Source organism: Acanthaster planci, linkage group LG02 (assembly GCF_054643075.1).
Source record: "Acanthaster planci isolate LZ-2023a linkage group LG02, COTS_SCS, whole genome shotgun sequence".
Taxonomy (NCBI): Eukaryota; Metazoa; Echinodermata; class Asteroidea; order Valvatida; family Acanthasteridae; genus Acanthaster; species Acanthaster planci.
Window position 1 is genome coordinate 26,574,863 of NC_141778.1, and position 18,300 is coordinate 26,593,162.

General features: G+C 40.3%; 1 long non-coding RNA gene across 4 annotated transcripts; it reads left to right on the forward strand.

Annotated features, from left to right (window-relative positions):
* Positions 1-7: 7 nt before the first annotated feature.
* Positions 8-17,403, forward strand: LOC110975942 (uncharacterized). 4 transcript variants are annotated; one of them, XR_015424531.1, is made up of 5 exons: positions 8-190; positions 3,612-3,738; positions 13,176-13,391; positions 13,787-14,011; positions 15,125-17,403. It is a non-coding gene; the product is annotated as an uncharacterized LOC110975942 (long non-coding RNA). The 4 variants fall into 4 exon arrangements; XR_015424532.1 differs by lacking the exon at positions 15,125-17,403 and having other exon boundaries at positions 13,787-14,197; XR_002597780.2 differs by lacking the exons at positions 13,176-13,391; positions 13,787-14,011; positions 15,125-17,403 and adding an exon at positions 3,980-4,215.
* The last annotated feature ends 897 nt before the right edge of the window (positions 17,404-18,300 follow it).

Genomic DNA, 18,300 nt, shown 5'->3' on the forward strand with positions numbered 1-18,300 from the left:
CCTGGATCGGAGCTAGTGGCTGTCTTGTGGCCCGGGAGGGCGCTGCACGGACGTCCGACAAACTGATGTTCTTAGCACCGAAGTCCTAAGATTGTAGAGCAGACAAAACTTGATTTTCATCAGAAACAACAATCAAGAAGCTGAGAACTTAAGGATTTTGAGCTGCTAAAAATCGTTTTGTGGAGCTCAAGTAGGTCTATATTTCTTTCCGTTCTTCTTCTGGCATAGGGCCTATGGCTAGTAATGAGATTGATAATAGTATGTTTGCAAAAGCAGCCCTCTAAAAAAACTGAGCCACAACTGCAAGTACTTCACAGATTTAATGACCCTTAATCTCTTAACCAAACAATCAGTGCCACAGGCCAGGAACTACCTTCGGTGCTGTTGGATAGTACAGTATGTGTGCGTGGATGTTTCTAAGATATTGGATTATTTTGACTGATAACATAGGCCTGCATGTTTTCGATAAAAAATGTCCTTTGATGAATTACAAGTCATATGTGATACTGACAAGTGTGTGTTGAAGATACATCAGAAATAAAATGAAATCTATAGGAGGTTTTTATTAACTGAACTCTTAAGAATTTGCCCTTGAAGGTTTGCTCAAATTTGTGACACTGACATCAAGGAAACTATTCCACAGATATTCCTGCATTTTGTTGAATTAATGTTCCTTTTCTTCCCTGTTTCACATTTTGGAAAGTCCTTACTGGAAGTAGAACCACGAAATAAAATCAACTTTTCCTTCATGTTTTTGAGTCAACGTTCAAAACTCACACACAACATGCGGTGCGGTTACGCTGGTCTCCTTTGCTAAAATGGTAATTTCCTAAATGGGCTGTGCGGGAACCATTTCACAAGTACTAGTGGAGCATACATGTTTTTGTCCGAAGTGCAGTGGGAAACAAAATGTAAGGCAGGCAGTTTTTGAAAATGATTGAAACTATGTAGCGCGAGATACTAATTGAAGATTTCAGCGAGCTTGGTAACAAAAGCTAGGGTCTATTTGCATATTTGCGTATATTTGCGCACAGAGTTTCCATATTTATCAGTAATACCAGGATTGCATGTAGGCCCTACGGTGCCTTCATGCACAACCGATAATTTTCCAATCAGTCTCCTAAATAAGCCTATGCTGCTGCAAAAAAGATAGTTCTCGGCTTCCCCGGAGTCAATGATCGTGGTTCAAAAACACAAATAAAATAACATTTTGTGACTTTTATTATTTTATACTTCTATTTCACTCAATAAATGCATTTCAGAGAGAAATGATGTGCATTAAGCTTTTCAGTCCAGATCTGTACAAGCCCCAAGTTGAGCCCCCCTTTAAGCTCTTAATCTTCTGGTAGTGGTTAACCACAGGATTTGTGAATTTGGTATGTACCAACCCAAATGGCCTGTGTGTTCACTCGGGTTGGGTTTTAGCGGGATGTTCACATGTGGCGGCGCACCGTGGCAGAGCTTACGTGATAACCATAGAAACAGCATACACCAATGCTTGAAAATGACAGAGGGACGAAAGGGGCAACCAACAGGGCCAAGGGGAGTGGGGCAGTGTCCCCCCCTCTCCAAAAAAAGTTGCCATGTTTGAAATTAGTTTTGTGAAAGACAATGAGAAAACATGATTTGGTAAAAACCCCTAAATTTAGCCTCAACCCTCAGATAAAGTCAACATTACGTAAAACTTCCATTTGCCAAAATCTCTGAATGCTACTCACCAGTTTCATCCTGACTGGATCAGCAGTAAGTAATTATAAGTTAAACAATCACCCTGGTGCCCACTTCCCCCAACGCCAGTGTGACCGTTGCCCTCTCAAATTCATGGCACACTGGCTGCGACCTGCTGATGGTGTAAAATAACGGAATTGTTTGAGAGCATCGGCGAAGTTTGACTGTTTTTATGTGATTTCTCAGGATATATTTGGTCAATTTTATGATTCAAAGTTGCCTACCTAAAAACTTTTGAGAGTTTTCCAAGTGCTGTACAGTTTACAAGAATCTAGTACACTTTTGTAGATTTTTTGTCAGCAAAAAAATGCCATATAAACTGACATTATAAATGTTTTTTTGAAAATTTCAGTCGCCCTTCCCTCCCCCAAATTCAATCCCTGACAAATTGTTTTTTGCAAAGTCAAAGGAAAAGAGGCAAAGTTCAAGATGGCCACATATTTTTAGAGGATATTTTCCTCAAAATAAACTCATTTAGTCTAGACCAAGGATTAAATACAGCAAATTTTTAAACTGTGGATATCTGAAACTGTCCCAGCCAACATTGGAATCATGGCGCAAAGGTTGGCTTAAGCCTGGCTTGCCACAGCTGGTCCAACTCTAGCCAGTCTTGGGCCGACTGCCGGGATTGGGCCAGATCAGTTATTGCTCATCCGGGCCAGATCTCGATTCAGATGTGGTATGTCAGTGGTGGCTCGGAGCTGGCAGCTGGTTGGCCCAGAGCTGGTTCATGTCATTTCAGCTCGGCTAAAATGCCACTATTTGTTGAGTTCACTTTGGGTTACTTATGAGTGCGGACGATATCTATGATGAGGCAACAGAATTTCTCAATGTTAGGCCCTCTAACATTCCTTGCAAACTCTATGTCCACCCTAAAAAACACCATTTCAGTTGCCATTGAGTGCTTTTAAGTGAAAGGAAGACAATTTGAGACCTAAAATAATTTTTTTTTCTGTGAAATGACAACATAAGCGTGGTACAATTTCAGTTGGTGATTCCTACATTTTATGGTTATATAGCTCCATTTTGTAAAGGGTAAGGAGGTGATTCCATTCCCCTTCCATCTCTTTCTTACCGTCTGCTAGGCCTTATGCCTGGACTGGCCCAACCTTGACCCAAAGCTGGCACCAGCTTCTATGGTATATGAACCGGTGCCAGCAGTGGGCCATCAATGGTCCAGGGCTGGCACAGCTGAGCCAACCCTTGCCAGATCATCCCAACTCTGGGTCAGGCCTGGGCTGACAGTTTGGTATTTACTGGGGTGTATGATGGCCTTAGGCGCCATCTTAAGAAGTTGGAATGTTTCGTTTATGTCTTCTGACTTTTCTTTCCTCCGTCCCCTCAACTCAACAGGGCTAAATTTTCTGATTCAATCAGACTTTTCAAAACCGTTTTAAGTTATTTTTTTAAAAAGGCTGACCATCCCTCCTGCAACTTTCTCAAAAAGATATCAGAAAATATTTCTGGGAGTCTGGGGGAATAAAAATTAGGTAGGAACTGCACTTCGCTGGTTCACAAACGACTGTGAAATGCAAGCATTACGGTCACGTCGCTATCAACAAAATGAAGTCTCCCGACCAACATGGCTCTTTTCTACCAATGAGGGGGTGCTTCTACTCGAGGCGGATAGAGTTCTTGAAAACAGCTAGTACTCCTGTTCTATTAACTAATCCATTCTACTAATTTATCCATTCATACTTGTGTATTAACCTTAAGGACAAATTTGGAATAAAATTCTATTTTTTAAAAGGTCAGGATAAATTTAGGTCTAAGGTATGCATGTTCATTGTGCACGGGTGGCACACATTACAAGCTGTGTGTACCAGTCCTTTAAAAACATGACTTAGGCCTGATAAATGAGCAGATCCTTAATTTTTTTCCAGGTTTGGATCCTTGCAAATGTCCAGATACCTGGGACAATGGCCAGCAATGCAGTTACATGTGACTGTAGGCCACAGAAAATGTGCCTGGGATCATCAAGCCCACATCAGTAAAGATTTTGCTCACAAGGTACCGTTTGAGGTGTGATATCTTGTTCTCAACAATAGAGTTGCCTAGATTGTTGTTCAAAGTACAGATGAACTAAATGGCCCCAAAATAAGGAAACTCTGAAAATTAATTCTTTTCCTCATTCTGGCACTTGCATTTGACATATTTTGGGTCTGTTCTTAGAATTTTACCAGGGTATTTTCAACATTTTTATGATTGTGTTTACTTTATTTCATTTTTTTCTTGCTTTACTTCCTACAAGGTAAAAGGTCTTGTACTCCCTGAACCTTCTTTATCCGGGCATGCAGTCAGTATCCATCTTGCGCACAACTGGTCAACAGGCTAGTATATCTCAGTCATCAAACTCTATCATATTTTGTGTGGCATGCTGAGCGATTATTTGGGCCTGGCCAGATATTAGCCGAATGAGGGATAATTATGCAAAGGTACAAAAGGTCACAAGCATGCAAATCACGCCAGAAACCATTTGAGATTCTGTTTGGGGCTTGTCGGGATGTTGCAAGTACAGCCGGGTGTAATTGTATGGCCACTCTGTCACAGCCATTCTGGGGCACAGTCAAACATAAAATTCCTACTTTCAATTACTCGTCATCTGGACTGTTTTATGTTGAGTCTGAGTATAAACTCAATGAATAACTTGACAGCCCACATCATTCACCTGTTTCCTTTATGAACTAAAGGTTAAATAAGTTTTATTTGCTTTACAGCTTTTCTGATCTGCCAGTAGTATTGGGGAAAGCAATTCAGCCATTCAATATGTCACTCAATCAGCTACTGTTAACAGAATTGCATCCTTTGAATCGTACAGGTTACCGTCAAGTATTGTGGACGTCTGATTTTGTTGTGCTGTTTTCATCTTATTCCCCTGTTTAATATATCTCTGGCTTGGACGTCAATCTCACTTCAATTTCTGCCTGACTGCAGTGGGCCAGTACATGCTGGTAGAATGGTTGTGGTCAGGGAGAAACTACGTATAGACAGGCCTTTGAGGAAAGTAAGGTCTTATCACTACTTCCATTTATACAAAATCCATGGCAAACGATAGCAAAGCACCGAAGACACCAAATTGTATTTTAGTAACTGGTCTCATGTTTGTACTTGTTACATTCATGTCTGTGCTTAATAAAAAAAAGATATGTACTGGAGAGTATTTAGAGGAACAAATTGTATATTCCTACAAGAATTCTCCTGAAAGGTTCAGTGTGTCATTGCTGCCATCTTGAATGGTTCTGAACCGTTCTGGTCCTTTGGAGTGATCTTTTGTTCTACTGATACTCATTCCAAAGCAAATCCTTCGCATTGGTTGAATGATGACAAAGCACAGGTTGATTTATTGGCAGGTTTGACAATTTATATACGCACTGATATATTGTAGTTTTTGCTCAAAATGACTAACGTATGTGCACAAGTGTACATTGATATACATGTACATGTACAGCAAGCTCACGGAGTACTTTGAGGTGACCTTGTAGACCAAAACAGAGATGAATTTTTAAAGTGTTCCGAAAACCTGTGCCCCTAAACAGTTAGAATTCTCGGTGGCAAGACCCTAACATGCCTAAAGCACATACATACGTTTAAATTTTTAAATATTGAAAAAAAAGTTAAAATTGGCATGTCTCATATGAAGTGCGTGCTAGCACTGATCTTAGCATTTCTTGTCTTCTCTGTTGAAAACTTTCTATGCTCTTATGTACATTTAACCTGCAATAGCTATGCTTCACTTGAACTCCTAAGACAGTGATTTCTCACTATACTTCGAAACACTGGAAACGTATAGATTTATCATGATTTTCACTTGTAAATACAAAATCCACAACAAACCCAATCTATTGGAGATGCTATAGAATATATCAGCATGGGTACAGAATTCAAATCAACCTAAATCTCGTTTTACAGACCAAGCTCAAGCTTCTTGGTCACTTCTTATTTCCTTTCATCTTTTCCTCATCTTTTCATCCACCTGTACTCTCATATACTCTCTTTTCCAGCAACAATACCTCTTTAGACAGCACTCTCCAACCTCATTTTTGGCTGCTGCCTTTACTCCACCTTCTCTGAAGGAATGCAAACCTAGATGTAGGGTAGGCATGACTGATGTTAGCATCTTGCCCACCTGCTCTCCAGTACCTGCATAACTTAACTGTTTATCTTTTGGAAGTAACTTACATACATTATTTGATCAAAACGCAGGTCTGAACAAATACGCCTCTGCTGTAATATCCATATCTGCGGCTGACAAATATCTCAACAGTTTACTGTCAGGACTTGCTGAATTAGAACCTTTTTGAAATTACCTTCTCTTCACCTCAGCAATGATGATCTTACATTTCGTCATCACAGCTGTGGAATAATTGTCAGAAATGTTAATTTCAGTACAATGTATGGATCTCAATTCGTCAAGGTCTAATAACCAGCGAATATATAAATTTCACAAAGATAGATTGGGTTATCTGCTGTAACAACATCTTTTTTTCTGCATCATATGCCCTGTTAAGTGTTCAGCTGATTTGTGAAGTTATTTCACAAATGAATGACTTGTTGGGTCTACTATAAGCCATTCATCTCATGAGCCCATTTTATGCTATATATTGCCGATGCAGTGACGTGATGAGAAGCTCCTGAGTCAAACAGCGATAAGAACTGGCTGAGCTGGTTAAGGGGTGTGTCCGTCCCTGGCTCAAAAGTTCTGCCGTTTTCTTGAAACTCCTGATGTATTTCCTGACTGCAGTACTAGTGTTGCCCTTGAAGAACATCAGGTATTGACACATTTGCTTGACTAGCTTGTCGTCTACCACCCAACTGACTTCAAAGCTGTGGACGCTTCAGTTTGGGCCCTATCTCTATTGAAGAAATTGGACAGTAATGTTCACTTCCCCCTCCAGTAATTACACCATCACTGGAAACACTTCAGAAAACCAGCTTCAAAGCAAAAACTTGAATTTCGTTGGAAAAAAAAAAACCAATACTGCTTTGCCCTGTGACAATTACATGCCCTTGTGGGGGTACTGAAGTCCTTTCTACAAAGGACTTAAAACATTTGCAGACTGTCACTAGAAATGGCCAAAACGTGCCTATTTCCACGTAGATATAGTCAATGCACATTTAGCCTGTTTGGCTTGTATCTTCAACAATATTCCGAGAATCAATCTGGGAAGGGAGTACCAGCCGATGAACATCATTGGCCTGTGTCTGACCAACACATCAACCACCCGTTCCTGGGCACCGCCATCCTAAACTGTTTTCGCAGATTATTCAAGTTTGACCCAAATCTATCCACACCATATGATCCCCATATTCTTGCTCAAGTAATCCTTTCATCCATGTCTGTATTTTCCAATCATCACCATCCATAGTTCTACTCGCTGAAGCTGCTCCAGTGTTGTTCTTTCCTTGAATCCACCGTGGTTCTAGAATTATGCAATTCTCTTGACAAAAGCTGTTCACATGGGCATTTTCTGTAACCTAGACTTCTTGGTTCTGTTACTCAAAACTTTCTGACATTCATGTTGTCAGTGGAACAACAAACTCTTTCATTCTGCAATTCATTGACGTTACTTCTGAGCATTCTGTGGTCTGCTTTCCTGAGACTCTTTATCCCCATGCACCTATTACTTCACTACCTTCAAATAACTGATCCTTGCAAAACGGAATCACACATACTTTATTCTTCCCTGCATCAGGGGAGACATCTTTCAAAGGTTCCCATGCCAAGGGATTTCATACTACCACATGCAATTATGGATGATCACTGCCTTCAGCAAAAGGCTCTCTCACAAAGGGAATCGCCATAACTTGTCTTTGGATCCGATTCCCCACACAGAAGGACATATGTATCCACCATATCTAATTATGGATGCATCACTAAAACCTTGTATCTCACAGAAATCTTCTCTTTTCATACTTAAGCCCTTGTACATTGTGTTTCAAGAACAATGCTTCAAGTGCGTCCTCATTTGGCAGTATACAGGTGCATTCCAACGCCCTCCACTATCAATACAGTCTTACATTGCTCTGGTTTTCAATCTGACCAACTTTCCAAGTGAAATCGCCAGGGAAATTGTTTGACCAACCATTTGACAGCATTGTTCAACATATCAGCCTGTTCCATGATCTGACATAATCTCCCCCAATCCATCATCCTAAAACATGAACACTTTACCTCTTTGGGATCTCCACTAGCTTATTTTGTAAATTTGTACATGTATGACACTGTAGCCAATCTAAATGGGAGTACATTAAATTGATAGAATACCTTTTTCTTCTCCGTAGTTCCAAGAAAACCTAGGTGATTCCTGTGATCTTTATATATCTCAATGTGACGATAGGCATAGTTAAGATCAAAGGTGAGCAAAAATCACCTGTTTCAAACATCTGCTTTGAAACTGACACATCGTCATATTTGAATTTGAACTAAGTGAGGATTGATGTTTCTATAATCTAGAACCATTCTAGGTTTACCTTTCTTGTTGAATGCTTACATCGAGGAGTTAACAATGTGAGGCTGTGACTTTATTTTCAAAGTGTTTCCTTTTCCAAGTAGTTTTTGTATCTCTTCAATGACAAATTTTCTTTTGCTGACCTGTTATAATCTGAATACTTAGCATCTTAGCATCTGCCTACGCTCTTAGCGGGATTTTGCATCCCTCCTTCAATGTACTTCTGATAAAAGGATTTATGTTTATGTTATTCCACTAACCTATTGCCTTTCATAATCTACCAACTGAGTTTTGAGCCAAATTCTCATCGAAATGAGATCCATCAACGGACTGAAACTTTGCATCGAGTTTTCTCTCTGTGTTTTCACCCTATCTTGTTTTGACACCAGTTAGTGTCTTTTACCACTTAATCTGAAAACTGTACAGAATCACTTACCTGCCCTGGCTGCATCAGCCTTCCTTGTACACTCATACTTCCTATGACAAGGTAGCCCATAACAAAAATAAATACCCTGCTTGCTCTTGCCGACTGTGCAAACTTCCACTGCCGATGAAACCGCCGGCGCCTGCTGCATCGGTAGCCAGGAAGAAAATCTGATAGTTCGTCTTATCTTGGCCTGCTGTCTTGAGCTACTTCTCCACATAGCCCTCACTTTGGCTTTATAGTATATTCTCTTTTTGTCTTCTGAATCAAGAGAAAGTGCGTTGGCGTCATACTCATTCACTGTTCTCTATCCTAGCTCCAATGCATGCATCATTCTTATTAGTTTTTGTCTGTCACTAATGAGCTCAATACCTTTGGATGAAAAGTCTGCCGAGGCTTGCTGAATGTCTGCCCCACCCCCAGAGGTGACTTTGCGTCCCTCAGCTTGCTTGTTACCCTTGCCCTTGAAAATGTATCCATCATTGGCTAGATACTGCCTTGTAATTTGTGAGCTGGCTGTTGGAGAGTTTCTTTCAATTTGTGTTGATCGTACTCTCAAAAGCCGAAAGTTTAGACAGTATCAGGTTGTCAAGTTTATCCAATAGAGCAGCTTGTTAACTGGCGGCTACCTGCTTGAAATAAAGCCAGTGCTGGCTTGTAACTGTTGCTGTTCTGTGATACGATGACTGAAAACTGAGTGCCTTGTGTAAAGTGCTTTCAAGAATTGATCTGATCATTTCCCTTCTTCTTTGTTAAACCTTTCTACGCCCTCATTACCTAACCCGCTACAGCTACGCGTGGCTTGAATTCCTCAGACATTTATTTCCCGCTGTACTTCAAAACAGGGAAATGTATTCCACTGATTCAACAATATCTATTCACATTTTGTTCAATGGTACAGAGCTTGGGAATTGGTTCCAGGTCATCAAACCAACACTTACCGCTGATAAGCACCGTAGTCTGAGCTTGATAAACAGTGCTTTCCATCACCTTATATAAGAAGCATCACCTTGCAAACGACCTTCCAAACCGTCCCCTTTTTAAAAAAAAATCTGGGCATGTAATATGTCTTGTGCTGTCCAACCGCAACATTTGTTTGCGAAGAGTTTGCCATTGGTTTTTATAAACTGGTATCAAATACTTGTGGTTAAAATGGAGAGGCAGAGCCCTCGGGGATTCCTCACTTGTCTAAAGCCTCACTGAAAGGGTTATTGGAAGGGCCTGTGACGTTAAGATTTATGGCAAGATTTTGTTTGAGAAAATGTTCTTCCTCGATAGACAAAGAAAGTAATTGATTGTAAGTGTTAACAGTATGCCCCCCAGAAGATGCCCATCTAAATATTTATAACAATAAAAGCCATGGGAAGATTTTGAATTTGTTTGTGCAAATAATACAAGCCCCAAACATCTATGCCTTGAGCTGGTACCACAACAACCATCCTGCTATTCATCAGGACTTAACATGGTCGTTTTCCATTACTCAACTTCGTCTCCGTTTTAGGCTTCGTTCCCCAAACCAATCCCTGATTGTGGGACTGGAGCGTTTAAATTACATTGGATTACGGTAATTTTTGGCTTTCTTACATCTTATTTGATGTTTTGTGGCACTCTTAGAATAATTACTGCGCTTACAGCTTCAAAGTCAGCTAGTAAAAAAAACAGTTGAAGCCTGAGATGGAGCCGAAGTTGAGTATTGGAAAACGGCCGATGAGTCTCCACTTTAAGATGGATCTTAGCTAAGATGCATTCCAAGATCAATTTCATCCAACCCATCCTAGGAAGATGCATAAAATAACTGTCATGGTTTCATGTTTGTTTCCATTTCATGTTTGTTTTTTACAATTTGACGAACAGTCATTGAAAAAAAACATGCAAAGCCAATTTCCTTTGCCCCAGTGCATGTATAGAATGTGAACGTTTGCGTGGGTAGTTCTACGCAAGGTGTGATTGAGTCATTCATGCTTTACAAAGATGAGCTGTTGATTTACATTTAAATTTTGTAAATTTGCTATCTTTATTGAAACTACCCAAAAGATATCAGACATCTGTTTCTATATACAGCCTTTTGGTTCCTCAAAACTGTTACATGTTCTTGTATGTATACATTTTATTTATTTATTCATTATTTACCTTGTGTAATCCATTCAGTGACCAAAATTCACTGATCTTTCATAGATCCCAGCTCACATATCTGTTATTACAATTGCAATTAATCAAAAACCACATTAAAACAATAAGTTAGATTAAAAACACTAAAAAAAGCTATTAAGAATCAACAAAACTGTTAAAAAATCACACACATTAAGCACATACATTAGGCAAAATTCATCAGTTTGAGTTGATTCAGAAAAACTATTCAGACTTAAATGAGAAGATTTCATATGTTGGTAAATTGTTCTGCGAAAATTAAAAGTTCTTCCACTTTCTGTTCTAGGATGCGGGAGAGCTACGTTACCAACGGTGCTATTTCTTGTTTGGTGACGATGTGAGCCACTGACTCTAATAAAAACATCACTGAGATATTTTAGTACCTTACAAATTAAACATTTAAAAACCATAGTATTTTGGATATCTCTTCTTGCCTGAAGAGAATTCCATCCCAATTCGCCTTGCATTACTGATGCAGATGTTCTAGATGGAACCTTCAGAACAGTGCATCTTGCTCTATTCATAACTACATCAGGCCTGTAATCAGAGTTTTTGAGGCGTTACTCCAAACCAGATCACAGTAATCAAACAGAGGAAAAATAAGGCTTTTGAGGATAAGATCAGAGTGTAATACAGGCAAGACATTTTTAAGTCTTTTTAAAACACCTATACATTATGTAGCTCTAGGACAACACTCACTTTTAACGGCAATAATTTCCAGATGAAATACAAATTAACACACTCATTACTGAGATAAGATGACCCTTAGACCATTCTTAAGTTAAGACGAGTTCAGCTGCATTTCTAAGGTAGTCAGGAGTTGTTGGTTGTGTGCTAAATTTGGTGGAATTGATTGAATGACTAGTCAAGTCAAGACAAGTTACCCTTCTAAAGATTATTTTTAGCACTTCACGATTTGGGCCCATCTGACTGCACAATGTTCAGGTTTCATCACAATAGCTATTTGGACAGAGTGACCAAGTGTAAACAGCTGAGCAGAAACATTATGCTGTCTTTTTGCCTGTCTCCATGACAACCGTAACTTGTTTCAGGGCCATGAAGATACACTCTTGACAATTGAAGCTGAAATCTTGTATTGGTGACCAATAGCTTAGCTCAACTGCCTCTTTCTCACAACAAATAACAAAGCTCTTAAATGGAATAAGGTATGGAACTTGGCCACAGTTACAAAATGGGAACTTATTTCAATTGACCATTGTGTAGTGAGAGTAAATATTTGATAAAACTGATAGAAGTGTGGGCCTCGAGCTGGACCAAGAGAGGGCACTGTTGTCTTAGCAAAGGAGGCTCCTTAGGTCAGAACTGAACTTCATTGGTTCACAAACAACCAAGAAATGAGTGCATTATGGTCACATCACTACCAACTAAATGAACACTTCTGACTTAGAGCGTCCTCTCAAAAATCACAATTTTACCATTTCTTTTGTTTGTTGCTATTTCAAAAAAGTTTAGACAGACGCTTGTTGGCGACGTGCTGTAGTTTGATTCAGGCATTCAGATCCCTTGAGGGAGAATGGTGAATCCACAGAGCTATATTAAATTACCGGAGGACAACCCGGGCGCATCCATGTTTCTCCACAAACCCATCGAAAACTTGAAATTCTGTACAGCTTTTGTACCTGCAGCTGTAGTGGGGAATAAAGGGGAAACACTCTGTTAAATTCAGAAAGAATATATATACTTGCCATGAGGGAATATTTGGCCAAGACTAGAATGTGAGAATGGGCGCTGATACTGCACAAGTCAAGGACGAGGGGCATTATCCATGTCCAAGACTGGCCAAGCACAATGTTCATTCCCCTTCGTAAATATTGTCTGGGCCAGAATGTCAAAAGAAGTTAAATCTTAAATTTCCAACCATTCTTATTCAACTGTTTTACTTCATTTTTTTTCCCAACCCCTCCCTTGGCCATGTTATGGTACACATGTATGTGTCACCTGCAAGCCGGTTCTTAATGAGCCATTTAAGACTGGCCTTGTGATGGGTTCTTGATAAATACGTGTGGAAAGGCTAAACTGCCTCAGATATTGAATGCATGTATTCATAAATAGCTTTATGGTTGAATCAGATGACAGAGCATACCTTTTTGCCGTTATGTATTTTAAGAAAGGCTTTCATGTACCCCTGCATCCCCAGTGATCTTCGCGATTATACCAGTGACTGGCATCCAAGGCCTGTGTGATGTGGGAATGTGAAGGTGTGAGTAGGGTCTGGACAGGTGAGCCTTGCTTGATATCAGGCCAGCTGCCCTCCTGCCCAGGAGGGTGCTGCGTCAGTGACTTTGAGCACAGAAAACTTGATGCATTTACATCGGCAGTCAAGAAATTGAGAACATTAGGGATTTGAGCTGCTGTAGATCATTTGTTTTGAGCTCAAGTAGAATGTCTTCCATTTCTTCCTTCAGAGAGTTGGTCTGACAGCTGTGTTGTCGTTTGTGACTGTCACTTTGTGGAGATGATTGATCAAAGTGGCAGTGTGTCTGCGTCGGTCGGTCTGCACCGTGACAAAGCCTGTGAAATCACCACGGAAACAGTATACACTGATGGACTAGAAAGTGACCATGGTATGCAAGGGCTGACCCACGGGGGCAAAGGGGAACTACACCCCCACTCCAAAAATGGTAATGTTTTTTGTTAGTTTTTGAAAGATAATGAGAGAAAATCTTTTTTAACTGATTTCATTTCCTTGTCTTCCAAATGCATGTTAAAACCCAACTTTAGCCTCACCCCTCAGATGAAAGGCCATATGAACTTACATAATCATAGAAATTCACCAATTAATTAGCCCCCTTCCCCCTCAAAGAAAAAAAATTGTTTTGGATCTGCTCTTTGAGATGGTTTGCCATTTTTGCTGTACCAATCATTCCAAATTTCTTTGTAGAAATAATGAATTTTTTCTGTTTGCAACTTTTAACCTGTTTTGCATCGCATTGCATTATTTGATATATATATATATTTGTTTCCTTTTTAAGAAGTGCATGGGTCCAGATGTTGGTTTTCCTTGGATTTTTCTCAGATACCTTAAGGGATTGCCTTGGTCCTGATTGTTGCCATGACAACTACTCAGCCTCCAGTATCCTCTGTAAAACCTCCCAAGACCCTGGAAACCTCCCGAGACTGTCCTGGGCCAGGATGTGATGTCCCTTGTCATTCCTCATCCGAGACCTTACAGTTGCTACAGGTTCCTGGTGGAGAATGAAAGTGTTCAGACTGGGGCAGTGTTACACGATGTGGATCCAAGGTAAGGGGATAAAATATCTTTTCTTTTAGGACTGAAGTTACTGGTTCAAATACTTGTTTCCTTTTGTTCCTTTGTTCTTTTTCATGATATCTCGTGATTTAGTTAGACTCTACCCTAAACTCGTCCTTTTTGCTTAATTTGACTTGCTCGCTGTCAGCACCGTTCTCAAGAAGAGCATTGCATGCACGGCCTCTGTGTAGCTTACCGCATATCACTGCACTGCTATGTTTTCAGGTCTGACAAGGAAAGGAGCAAATTGCCCAGGAAATCCTCCAGCAGCTTCCCATAAACATGTACAAACAAATGGTGCATGAAAGACCTTTGGCTATGGGGGGGAAGGCATCAGGACAACTTCATACTTAAATTCTTTGCCGGATTTCTCAGCATTTTTCAATCCTGATTTATTTCCTATTATTACGTAATGGCTTTAAGGGACACAATGAATTAGACATTTCCTTTTAGTTGTTTGCAGCCTGAAAAACTATTGGGGTTTCAGTTTGGAATTTGCCATAAAATGAGTAATGATGGTTCGATTTGCTTGTACATGGACAAGACTTAAACCATACTATTTTATTAACCCTAAACCTCCTGGGGTGTAGGTAAAATCATCTTAAAATTGGAGGATTTGGGACTGTTAGTGATAGATATCCATTCTACTCTCCTATTTTTCTGTGATGCATGATCCCTTCTGTCGTTCTTACTCAACATTTCCAGGAACACTTCTTGGTTATTTCTGGAAATAGGCTGTAATCTTTTTCCTAGTTGCCATGTTTTTCTGAGTATTAAGACTGATAGATGGCATTTGGAAAAAGCTGTGAATTGTAATTTGACATGTCCAGCTGGATTCAGTTAGGTAGCTAGTGGCTAGCTGTCTAGCATATCTACAATCCGGATAAGGCATAAGTCATCTTTGTGTCTGTAAGACCTGTCATATTTCAAAACATCAGTTGACATTTTTTCCATGTTTATATTTCATCAGTGTATAAGCATATTTGATTGTTGTCATCAGATTTCATAAAGCTTAATGACTGATGGCTTTTGAGTATCATTCACCTAGGTTCAAGTTCACCCTGAGGGGCTGTTGAAAAGTTTTCTAACTGGTCTTGTTGACAGGTCCTGGTACACACAAACAAACAAAACACAGCATCTCCATCTTGTTCCTGCTCAGATTGGATGGGACACCAGTATAAATCCCTGTCATCTGATTGGTACGTAGGATTATGTATAATTAATGGCTGACCATTAAATATACCCCACTGAATATTGCATGCCCACAGCACACAAGGTCGTCGCAAAAGTGGTGCAATGATTGCACTTAACCAGCAGGTGCAGTTCTCCAAACCTCCCTGCAGTGTCATCTCCGAAGGTTCTTTTGTGTCCTCCATCAAAGCCAGACCCAGCTCTACATCGCGTCTGGTCACATAGACTCCCCATTGCCTTCTTCAATGCCGGTGGAGAAACTCTTGCGCAACTCAAGCTGGCTGAGTCCTGAGTGACTCTGACCCGACATTTGCCCTTCACATCGACTTCCAAAGAGACATCTACGACCCCGTGACAATCGAGACTTGTGTGCTGTGACAGAAGAGACTATGACCCTGTCTGTTGCCATTGGACATATCACCAGACCTCAACATCTTCAAGGACATTTCACTCAAACTACAAGGACTATATAGTCCTACAACATGTACACATTGAGTGGAAATATTGTTGGAAGTGAAACAGAAAGTCACTACCTTACAGGTGAGCATGTCTCACTTTTCTCGGATGTTTCAATTGAACAGAACCAGAATGCTTCACTTCAACATATTTAGACTGGTGACCTTGGGCCAATTTCATAGAGCTGCTTAAGCACAAAATTTGCTTAAGCGCAAAAAAGCCTTGCTTAAAAAACAAAGGTTACCAGCTCAAACTCTATCTGATTGTCATGCTAATCAAAAGACAGCTAAATGTGATCCAAACACAATATACATCACATGGAGTTTTGGCTGGTTACCTGATTTGTTAAGCAAATTTTGTGCACAAGCAGCTCTGTGAAATTGGCCCCTTGATTTAGCAAACCAATGCATCTTGCCATTAACCCAAAATGTTGGAAACCTGTCATCCACCGTGCCAAGACTTTTCTGTTAAGGAAGGAGGCATGCTGTAACAGGTTTACTCCAAAGTTTAGCCACACATTGCAATATTCAGTACAGCAAAAGTCATGCTTATACTTTCACTTTGTCAATTATAAACACATCATTTTGAAACACATACTTGATTTCAACATTATTTCAAATCATTGCTTTTCAAGCATGATTATGGCCTTGTAATTAATCCTGTAATATTGAGCGGCTAAGGAGCAGAAGATTACACACCCTGCCATTGTAAACAATTCAAGTAACAATCCGAATGGGTTACTTTTACAGCCTTATTAAATTGGAGTGGTCACAGAGAAGACTGACTTGCATCATTCAGCCTTGAAGGATCATCAGCACCAGAGTGACCTCGTTGACCTCACTTTGCACCTGACTCTCAGACCTATGCCTATCCCATGTGAAGTTCACAAGTAGCCCTGACCCCAAAGGAATAAACATCCTGCCGGCTCTTCGCTGCAACAGAATTGATGTTGAGGCATTTGAAACCATGAGAGACGACACAGATACTTGCCTGTGTAGTAACAGAGCAGAGATCTTGGAGAGATTTTATCATACACAGGATGGATGTGATGTGCAACATTTGGTACAATCAAATCATGCAGAACAATACTTGGACACAATTTAATTCCAGAGATGGCAAGCTTGAACGTGATCCTCAGCGATGAGAAGGTGGCAGTGGCAGCACGCTCCTCCCCACAAACCGTGTCAGAGTCATAATGGCACAGGCAGATGTAATACATTCTGACATTTCCTCTAGCACCCAAGATGCTGCCAGAACTATGATATGAGCTCGGGCCATAGTCCAGGCTTGGTGAATGGAGAAAGTTCATCATTTTGAACAACTAACAGGGCACGATAAATTGGACCAGCGCAGAGGGGATAGCCATATTGGAAAATGGCTTCCTACCTGCTCTTGTCTTCCCGGAAATGGCATTTGATGGAAACACCATGCAGCTGCAGGAAAGTCTGCAATCACGGAATGAGCCAGTCTAGGATTCCAACAGCGTAAGGCCAAGAGGAAGTTCATCTGAGGTCATTCAGGGACAGCCACATGTGCTAGAGGTCTTTCCATTCTTCATGGCCATACACCAACTTGTAGGCGTGTTTTGAGTCCAGAACGACCTTGCCTCTTTGCACCACCAATTTGGCTCATTGACACAATGGGAACAAGTGTCATGATGCACTTAGCATCTTTCCCAAAGGCTTTATTTTTATGTAGCAAATGTTTCCTGAAACAATTCTTCATCCTATAGCACCTTCATCACAGTCATCCATAGACCTGGGGCCAATTTCATAGAACTGCTTAAGCACAAAATTTGCTTAAGCCCAAAAAACTTGCTTAAAAACAAACTTTACCAGGTCAAAATCTAGGTGATTTTCATGCTAACCAAAAGACAGGTGAATATCATTCCCAAACAATATACATCACATGGAGTTTTGGCCGTTAACCTGATTTGTCAAGCAAGGATTTTTTCACACTTAAGCAAATTTTGTGCTTAAGCAGTTCTATGAAATTGGCCCCTAACAGAGGCTCCTTGTACTTTGTGGAGACCTTAAGCAGTAAATACAGCAAAAGCCACTAAGCGACATAACAATGGAAATCCTTTTACACTGGTAACTGTTAGCACAACCACACCAAGTACCAGCATGAAATAGTGCTTGTGGTTAGCAAAATGCTATGCTATAGTAAGCAGGACTTTTCGGCTAACTGTTAAGCGGCACCATGAAATTGGACCCTGGTTTGTATTAGGCGTCCATAAAGTTGAGATGACCGTCAGATCTAGGGATTACATGTAAATTATTCTCAGCTAACCACTTTGGATTTCTAAGACTGATTAGACGTATTATTTGCCAACCACATTAAGTGAACTTGGATACAAGTGGATTAGTAACTGGTGGCATTGTGCTTAATTCACAAATTCAAAACAAAAATGAAAGGATTTTACATGTATTAAATGGAAGGCATCAGAGCCTCTTGATATGGAGAATATTTCTCAAGGAAAGTCTGCTCCAGAGGACGATATGATGCTTGCTGCAAACTCCAGAAATGTATGGAAGATTGCAGAGTCATTTACATGCTCGCCTTGAATGTTAACAACCCACGGCAACGTGTAGCACTGGCTGGACATCTAGGAAGAGAAGACCTCAAGTAAC